This window comes from Salvia miltiorrhiza, chromosome 1, assembly GCF_028751815.1.
Source record: "Salvia miltiorrhiza cultivar Shanhuang (shh) chromosome 1, IMPLAD_Smil_shh, whole genome shotgun sequence".
Taxonomy (NCBI): Eukaryota; Viridiplantae; Streptophyta; class Magnoliopsida; order Lamiales; family Lamiaceae; genus Salvia; species Salvia miltiorrhiza.
In genome coordinates this window covers 10,458,353-10,468,533 of record NC_080387.1, presented here as the reverse complement: position 1 = coordinate 10,468,533, position 10,181 = coordinate 10,458,353, and the positions used below count along the sequence as shown (strand labels likewise).

The window sequence follows — 10,181 nt, the reverse complement described above, 5'->3', positions numbered from 1 at the left end:
CTAATTTCAGCATCACCATCTACGAACTGTATGATACTCTCAAGTTTTCGAGTTTCTGCTTTAACAGGTGGAGCTATGCTCTCAAGTTGCCAGACTTCAGGGAGACTAATTTGACTTCATTGAATAATTTTAGGGATGGCCATATTACCCTTTTTTAGATCTGTTAAAAATAGAGTGGTTTCACCCTTTTCTGAGCTAATTTGTTTAGATTTTATATTAAATCTTGAAATTGTCGTGTTCATTACTTTATAATGAATTCTATATACAAGCGCAATATTTCACTTCCTGCTTTCATTTTAAAGTCTTCTGTTTTAATTTTTAATGTTAACGAATCCAAAATGTTTGGATCTGTTAACGAAACAGGGTAATTAGGACAACAGCAGAAATAAATTGGTCCATCACAAAGTGATGATTCAATTATTCCTAAAAGAGAGTCTTCAAGTCCAAGATGTCTTTCATCTCGAATCATCGTTAAAGCACAGACATTTAGTCCATCTCTTGTTAATGGTTTAATTCCAATTTGAACAAGACCAACATGAAGAAATTTAAACTTTTGTTGTTGGTGATATTTTATTAATTTTTCGGATAAAAGATTAAAGGAATCATATCCTCCTTTTAGAGGAATTGTTTCTTCTATTGTTTTGATAATGTAATCACTTTTAAATTCAAAAGATCCTTTTTTATACACAGTTGATTTTGAGATTTCTGGTATATATAAATATATATATATATATATATATAGTGTTATATATTAGGTCTTAATAGTAACGTTCAAAAATATATATACATACATACACACACTCGGACACATTAATTTCCACTCCACATTAATAATGAATGATGTCCCAGAAAAAGGGCAAAAAAAGGGAAGGGGGGGGGGGGGGGATAAAAAATTCGCATGCATGCATGCACTTAAAACAAATAATACAAACAAAAAACACAATTTTTAATGCACTCAAAACCATGAATTCGGTCAACATCACTAATTCTTGTAAAAAATGCATTGAAAGTAATGAGTGTGTAAGATTGTGTAAGAAGTGTCATATGATTACATTTGATGTTGACCCAATTAAGGGTAATTTAGTCTTTTAGGGCATATATTGCTTTCTATGATAAGAGATGACATTTTTCAAAAAAAAGATAAGGGATGGAGCATTTTTGCCCATTAACACCACCTAAAATATCCTTTTTCCATCACCTCACCTTTTATCTATCCACAAAGAATTTGTTACTTCATTAACCACGTATTTTAATGAAATATGATAGGGTAATAATCTCAATTTAAATGTGAGGGGAATTGTAGTCTAAATGAAAGTCATGATTTATTTGTGAACGAATCAAAAAGTAAATTATAGTCAATTTTTTTGTGGACGGGGGAAGCACCTAAATCGTTAGCTATATTAACAAAAATAAACTTTTGCATTTCTCAAATGTCAATAGAAATATATCAATATGAATTATTAGAAAAGAAAAGCGAAGCTTCATATAAAAAGGGAGGGAAAAGGTAACTGCTTTTGGAGTAAACTATTATCAATATACAATTCACAGGTGAATCATAAAATTATTAGTATTTTACGAGAGAGAGAGAGAGAGAGAGAGAATCTACATCCTATGTAGAGTACAAGCTGTTTTGCAGCGACAAAATATAGTAAGTGTTCTCTCCAATTAGTTAAAAATATAGGCATGAAGAGATGCCAGGCAAGAAAACTCCAAACTCTTCAGTCCCACCAATAATATAAAATATTATTTCTATTTATGTAGCACGAGATTAAATATGGAGTATAGAATACTCAAAGAATGAGCTATATAAATAAATATATATATTTGATTGAAAAAATGTCGAATTACTATGTACTTTCCAAAAAAACTGAAATGTTTTCGCCTAACGAAAGTGGTTCATATAATTGTTCGAGTCCGATTAGTACAACATGCGATTGAATTATACGTGTACGTAATAAGTTTATAATCTCGATGTAACACCCCGTTTCCTCGTAGCTATATTTAGAGTATTTTTGAACTTAGATTTAAGAAGATTCACGCCGGATTAAGAAAATGAATTTATTTTAATTCCAACAAAAATGATTTAAAAAAAAAAGTATTTGTAAATTTAGTTATTAAATTTATATGCATTGCCTATTTATTTAATTAAGCATTTAAGCATTTTCACGAGCTTTTAATTAGCAAGATTTGAAAGGAATTCCTTTTATAAATGCACCAAGGATTTAATTACATTCCCATTACAATTTTACTACATCTATTATTCCTACATTATACAATAAAGAAAGTTACATTGGTACTCATTTATACATAGACATATATACACATTTGTAAGATACAAGTACACCAAATACCAACACCTCTCCATTACCTACGACACCCTCCCTGCAGCTTTATTTCATTCACACCAAAAGTCTAGCTCATAGCCGCCCAGCCTACCTACTAGCCGCCCAGCCTACCCACTAGCCGCCCAGCCTAATGAAGCTTTCAAGCTACAATAAATGCTTCCATCCTTCCATCTTCTTGCTTACCTTCCGGTACCAGCATACCAAGAAAACAAATTCAAGTGCAAAAGCTCCATTAATGTAGATTCAGTTCGCAGCAACAAATCCAATCAAAGGTTTCTTTCTTTTACTCATTTATATTATCTCTCTTGAATCAAAGTCAGAAACGTACCCATTCTTAACTTCATATTCTAAAATTTCAAATTTGAGAATCACAAGCGACATCCATTCACTGAGCTTCATTTACACAACTTTTATATATATATATATATATATTGGTATACATATATACATAATCTGTGCATACATTTATGAGCATAAATGATAGAAAAGTAGAGGAGGAGATTTGTTGTTTATGAAAAATGGAGTCTTGAGCCTTGTCGTGTAAAATCGGGTTGCTGCCCCTGTTTTGGAACAAGGGTCGAGACCTTGCAGTGTTGTGTTTCTGCTGGGTTGAGTCAGTGGGGAGGGAGTCAGATGCGGTCGGCGGCGGTGGTTCTCCTGCTGCTGTCGGTTGGAGTTTTGAAGGAGAGGACGGCGGCGGCCACGGTTGGAGAGAATGAGGTGGGTTGGCCAGAGCTGGTTTGGGTGGAGGGCTGAACGGAGGACGACGGCGGCTGTGGCCTGATGCTCCTGCTGCCCGTCGATCCAGAGAGAGAGAGGGGGGTGGACGGCGGCTGGACAGCGGGGCTGTTCGGCGGAGGGAGCGACGGCAGTCTCGGCCTTTGAGGTCGATCGGTGGTCCAGAGATGGTGAGATCGACAACGGTGGTGGCCGATGGCTGCTGCTGTTCGTCTGTCAAGGAGAGGAGCAGAGGCGATCTTAGAGAGATCGAGGGAGGCGGCGGCGTTCCGTCGTCGCCAAGGAGGAGAGAGAACAGGGGGAAGAGGGTACCGGTGATGTTGGCTTAGCTGCTGTCGCTGGGAGGACGATGGAGGCGGTGGCTGGTTCCAGCTGCTGCGGCCGTCGGGTTGTGCAGGTAGAGGGAAAAGAGGGAGAGAGGTCGATGAGGGCAAGAGGAGGCGGACTGCCGGTCTCCGCCGACGGCGCTGCCGTCTGGTGGCGCGGCGGCAAGAGGCCGAGAGAGGGGGATGAAAGGGGGCGGCGCTGAGTATGTGCGTGTGTTTTGTGTGTGCGTGTGTTTGAAGGGGGAGGAAGAAAGGAAAATTGGGCTAGGCTAGGTTTGGGCTTGGGGGTGTTGGGCTAGGGCTTAGATGTTGGGCTTTGAGTTGGGCTGATTTCTTTGTTTTAATTCTTCAGTTGGGCTCCTTGGTTGGGCCAATTTTTGTTTTAAAAATTTCAGCTGGGCCATTGTTTTAAATAAATGTGTTGGGCCCTATTTTATTTAAAGATTTTGGACTGCCTTCAATTAATTAAATTGGGCTTTCTTATTTTTAATTAATTGAACTATTAATTAGTTTGATTAATTATTTTCAAAGACTAATTTTCATAATAATATTTTATTATTATTAGAAAGTGCATATTTTAAATTACTTATTATATGCTAAGCATGACACGAAATTGCATTTATTTTTGCAATAAAAATATTCATGATTTAATTGGTTTTAATTACAATTCCAATTATTTAAGAAAGTCGAGTAAGAATATTGTTGGTGTTCTTAACTCAAGAGAATTGTTTCAATTATTTATTCATTAAAGTTTAAAAACCCGGCTAAGTGAATCATAAAATAATAAGCACAACACCATGACTTAAGATTAGCTTCACGAGACCTATTAAGAATAGAATTTCTTGTAGGCTTTGTGACCAAGGGGATTAGCGCTGCTTTCCCGAGATGAGTTTATGTGATTGTGATCTTCAGGCTTTGCCTAACCAGGTGGGCTTACTTTCCAAATGTATAAAGTATGATTGAGTTATTAAGCTCTAAATGTTTCAATGATATGCAAATTATTTATTCAATAAAATGCAAACTGTTTATCCAATAAAATATTTTGTGCACTCTGCTCCGTTTAAGGCTCGCAACAATGAATCGATCGAGGTTCTCTCTTGACCTAACACGTTATTTGAGAATTGTGTACACCTATTAGCTGACTCGGTGGGTTGATCTCCATTCGGGCACTAATCATGTATGTATGAGGCGTTATAAGGGTGCTCGACGGGATGTGTTCCGGAGCATTGGGTCCCAAATGGGAACTTGACTGGGTTACGCCCTCAGTTCAAGTAAGAAGGAGAAATGGATCCGTCGGTGGCTAAAAGGTCCGGGATCACAGCGAGTAACGGAAAGGGAGTGTGACATGTGCGCACAAATGAAAGAAAATGTTTTAACATGCTTAGAAGTTATTTCATTTTAAAACCTTCTAAGTTATGTAAATTATGATTGGATAAACTGTCTTTAAGAAAATAATGAAATGTTTATGAAAATGCATGCCCACTAAGTACATTAGTACTTAGCCCAAAAATACTTTCAAATGTTTTCAGGTTGGCTGGCCGGTGCTGACGGGACGGAGCTGAGGCTAGAGATAAATTTCTATGTTAGACTTCCGCTGTAGCAATTACTCATATCAGTCTTTTGTTTTCCCAACTAAAGATCTTCATGTTAAATTACAAATGATATATCTGACCGAGCTTAGACTCTGCACTACTAAATTTATGCTAATGAATGTCGGTTGTCAGAAGCATGAAACAAAACTTGTGATCCAAAGGGGCCTAGCCCGACTCGTTATCTTATTATTCGGGTTTTAACAAGGTTGTTCCTTGTTTATTTCTATGAATTATTCACACCTCGATTATATTTATTCATTCAAGAATTGGGGTGTGACAGAATGGTATCAGAGCATAAGTTTTCTTTCATGTCTCTGATAACTATAAGCTTTTTGATGTCGAGTCTAGAATAGTATCTCTAGACTTCTAAGAATGTCAGAAGCCCTCAGCTCGCCGTCACACTGCCGCAACTAAGGTACGATAATAGTTTCAAAAAAAATATATATATATATATATTCAAAGTTATGAAAATTTTCATGAAAATGTGCGCCTTATGTTTATGATGTTATGTGAATGCTTTTTGTCGTGTTTGGGATTACCCGAACCCATAACGACTCAATGAATGTATTTTGTGTTTGGGACAACCCGAGCCCTTAACGAATCAATGTATGTATGTATGTATGGTCGAGTTAGATTCCTTGAATCTTTCCGGCATAAACAAAGTTTTTCATGAAAGGGACATTTAATGTCCATATGACTCAAAATTTCAAAGAAAGCAAATATATGTATGTATGTATGTATGTATGTATGAATGATGAGAAAGCTTTATGTTATCATTTTAACTTCACTGCCTATATGATTAGAATGATGAGTTCTTTTACAAACCGTTTGAGAACCACCCAAGAATGTCTTAAGAATGTTAGTCGTGATAGCACCGCTAGAACGGCATAGAATGGATTTATATGGTACCAATGATTTATGATTGAAGTACTTAGAAGTAAGTGCTTAAGTTAGAAGTTCAATTAGAGCCTTATAAGAGATAAGATGTTGACATGATTGGGGGCGAAGCTCCCATTTGACTGAGTGACTCGCCGTGCTGGGTCTGGCCAGCCCACATGACTAAGATCTCGGTGATTGTCAATTAAGATTTTTGACCTTGAGTAGAGCGTCATTCCAATGTATAGACTCTCACTATGTAGTTGCCACAATAAGATTTTTCTTCCATCACAATAAGCACAATATTATTAGAATGAGTTCGTTTGTCAACAGTTCTCGAGACATGAGACGTAGCATTCTCACGATTAGAAAATGTGATAAGCATCAAGCTATGTAGGTCCACTGATAGTGAATGTCTAGTACTCCAAACTAGATTTCCCAAGTATGCAATTTCGAGGACGAAATTTTTATAAGGAGGGAGGAATGTAACACCCCGTTTCCTCGTAGCTATATTTAGAGTATTTTTGAACTTAGATTTAAGAAGATTCACGCCGGATTAAGAAAATGAATTTATTTTAATTCCAACAAAAATGATTTAAAAAAAAAAGTATTTGTAAATTTAGTTATTAAATTTATATGCATTGCCTATTTATTTAATTAAGCATTTAAGCATTTTCACGAGCTTTTAATTAACAAGATTTGAAAGGAATTCCTTTTATAAATGCACCAAGGATTTAATTACATTCCCATTACAATTTTACTACATCTATTATTCCTACATTATACAATAAAGAAAGTTACATTGGTACTCATTTATACATAGACATATATACACATTTGTAAGATACAAGTACACCAAATACCAACACCTCTACATTACCTACGACACCCTCCCTGCAGCTTTATTTCATTCACACCAAAAGTCTAGCTCATAGCCGCCCAGCCTACCTACTAGCCGCCCAGCCTACCCACTAGCCGCCCAGCCTAATGAAGCTTTCAAGCTACAATAAATGCTTCCATCCTTCCATCTTCTTGCTTACCTTCCGGTACCAGCATACCAAGAAAACAAATTCAAGTGCAAAAGCTCCATTAATGTAGATTCAGTTCGCAGCAACAAATCCAATCAAAGGTTTCTTTCTTTTACTCATTTATATTATCTCTCTTGAATCAAAGTCAGAAACGTACCCATTCTTTACTTCATATTCTAAAATTTCAAATTTGAGAATCACAAGCGACATCCATTCACTGAGCTTCATTTACACAACTTTTATATATATATATATATATTGGTATACATATATACATAATCTGTGCATACATTTATGAGCATAAATGATAGAAAAGTAGAGGAGGAGATTTGTTGTTTATGAAAAATGGAGTCTTGAGCCTTGTCGTGTAAAATCGGGTTGCTGCCCCTGTTTTGGAACAAGGGTCGAGACCTTGCAGTGTTGTGTTTCTGCTGGGTTGAGTCAGTGGGGAGGGAGTCAGATGCGGTCGGCGGCGGTGGTTCTCCTGCTGCTGTCGGTTGGAGTTTTGAAGGAGAGGACGGCGGCGGCCACGGTTGGAGAGAATGAGGTGGGTTGGCCAGAGCTGGTTTGGGTGGAGGGCTGAACGGAGGACGACGGCGGCTGTGGCCTGATGCTCCTGCTGCCCGTCGATCCAGAGAGAGAGAGGGGGGTGGACGGCGGCTGGACAGCGGGGCTGTTCGGCGGAGGGAGCGACGGCAGTCTCGGCCTTTGAGGTCGATCGGTGGTCCAGAGATGGTGAGATCGACAACGGTGGTGGCCGATGGCTGCTGCTGTTCGTCTGTCAAGGAGAGGAGCAGAGGCGATCTTAGAGAGACCGAGGGAGGCGGCGGCGTTCCGTCGTCGCCAAGGAGGAGAGAGAACAGGGGGAAGAGGGTACCGGTGATGTTGGCTTAGCTGCTGTCGCTGGGAGGACGATGGAGGCGGTGGCTGGTTCCAGCTGCTGCGGCCGTCGGGTTGTGCAGGTAGAGGGAAAAGAGGGAGAGAGGTCGATGAGGGCAAGAGGAGGCGGACTGCCGGTCTCCGCCGACGGCGCTGCCGTCTGGTGGCGCGGCGGCAAGAGGCCGAGAGAGGGGGATGAAAGGGGGCGGCGCTGAGTATGTGCGTGTGTTTTGTGTGTGCGTGTGTTTGAAGGGGGAGGAAGAAAGGAAAATTGGGCTAGGCTAGGTTTGGGCTTGGGGGTGTTGGGCTAGGGCTTAGATGTTGGGCTTTGAGTTGGGCTGATTTCTTTGTTTTAATTCTTCAGTTGGGCTCCTTGGTTGGGCCAATTTTTGTTTTAAAAATTTCAGCTGGGCCATTGTTTTAAATAAATGTGTTGGGCCCTATTTTATTTAAAGATTTTGGACTGCCTTCAATTAATTAAATTGGGCTTTCTTATTTTTAATTAATTGAACTATTAATTAGTTTGATTAATTATTTTCAAAGACTAATTTTCATAATAATATTTTATTATTATTAGAAAGTGCATATTTTAAATTACTTATTATATGCTAAGCATGACACGAAATTGCATTTATTTTTGCAATAAAAATATTCATGATTTAATTGGTTTTAATTACAATTCCAATTATTTAAGAAAGTCGAGTAAGAATATTGTTGGTGTTCTTAACTCAAGAGAATTGTTTCAATTATTTATTCATTAAAGTTTAAAAACCCGGCTAAGTGAATCATAAAATAATAAGCACAACACCATGACTTAAGATTAGCTTCACGAGACCTATTAAGAATAGAATTTCTTGTAGGCTTTGTGACCAAGGGGATTAGCGCTGCTTTCCCGAGATGAGTTTATGTGATTGTGATCTTCAGGCTTTGCCTAACCAGGTGGGCTTACTTTCCAAATGTATAAAGTATGATTGAGTTATTAAGCTCTAAATGTTTCAATGATATGCAAATTATTTATTCAATAAAATGCAAACTGTTTATCCAATAAAATATTTTGTGCACTCTGCTCCGTTTAAGGCTCGCAACAATGAATCGATCGAGGTTCTCTCTTGACCTAACACGTTATTTGAGAATTGTGTACACCTATTAGCTGACTCGGTGGGTTGATCTCCATTCGGGCACTAATCATGTATGTATGAGGCGTTATAAGGGTGCTCGACGGGATGTGTTCCGGAGCATTGGGTCCCAAATGGGAACTTGACTGGGTTACGCCCTCAGTTCAAGTAAGAAGGAGAAATGGATCCGTCGGTGGCTAAAAGGTCCGGGATCACAGCGAGTAACGGAAAGGGAGTGTGACATGTGCGCACAAATGAAAGAAAATGTTTTAACATGCTTAGAAGTTATTTCATTTTAAAACCTTCTAAGTTATGTAAATTATGATTGGATAAACTGTCTTTAAGAAAATAATGAAATGTTTATGAAAATGCATGCCCACTAAGTACATTAGTACTTAGCCCAAAAATACTTTCAAATGTTTTCAGGTTGGCTGGCCGGTGCTGACGGGACGGAGCTGAGGCTAGAGATAAATTTCTATGTTAGACTTCCGCTGTAGCAATTACTCATATCAGTCTTTTGTTTTCCCAACTAAAGATCTTCATGTTAAATTACAAATGATATATCTGACCGAGCTTAGACTCTGCACTACTAAATTTATGCTAATGAATGTCGGTTGTCAGAAGCATGAAACAAAACTTGTGATCCAAAGGGGCCTAGCCCGACTCGTTATCTTATTATTCGGGTTTTAACAAGGTTGTTCCTTGTTTATTTCTATGAATTATTCACACCTCGATTATATTTATTCATTCAAGAATTGGGGTGTGACACTCGACCTCGATGAAAAACATGCAAAATGGTGTCGGTATATTTCGAGAATACAATAAGTATAGTTGTTTAATTTGGAGGGGATCATTTAATTTTGAGTAGTTAAAAAAATAATTGGTTTGTAATTTTGTGTGATATTAATAATTGGAAGGGTTGATGGCATCCACATATTGTTGTCTCCACACAACGTGCACTGCCATGTACTTTTCAAGCAGACTTCTCAGGAATCCTATGCTGCTTATCACTATTATTATTCAAATCAATCTTTAACTAAAATATTTAGTTGATGAAAATCCAGATACTTTCTATTTCTGGCAATATTCCGTCTTTTATTTCAACATACATGTAATGGTATTCATTAATCAAAACGCATTTAAATGTCCTCGTACCTTGATATTTTGTTTAGATAGATTATTGTTCAATTTATTTTTCGTTTTATTAGATTATTTCAATTTTATATTTCATATTGGTGGATTATTTTTAATGGATTTATCAAATCTATAAACATTTCCATAA

At 37.8% G+C, this 10,181-nt stretch overlaps 1 long non-coding RNA gene across 1 annotated transcript; it reads left to right on the top strand.

The window, feature by feature from the left end:
- The first annotated feature begins 7,447 nt into the window (after nt 1-7,447).
- Nucleotides 7,448-9,618, top strand: LOC131006569 (uncharacterized). Its single transcript, XR_009095593.1, has 2 exons — nt 7,448-8,723; nt 9,326-9,618. It is a non-coding gene; the product is annotated as an uncharacterized LOC131006569 (long non-coding RNA).
- The last annotated feature ends 563 nt before the right edge of the window (nt 9,619-10,181 follow it).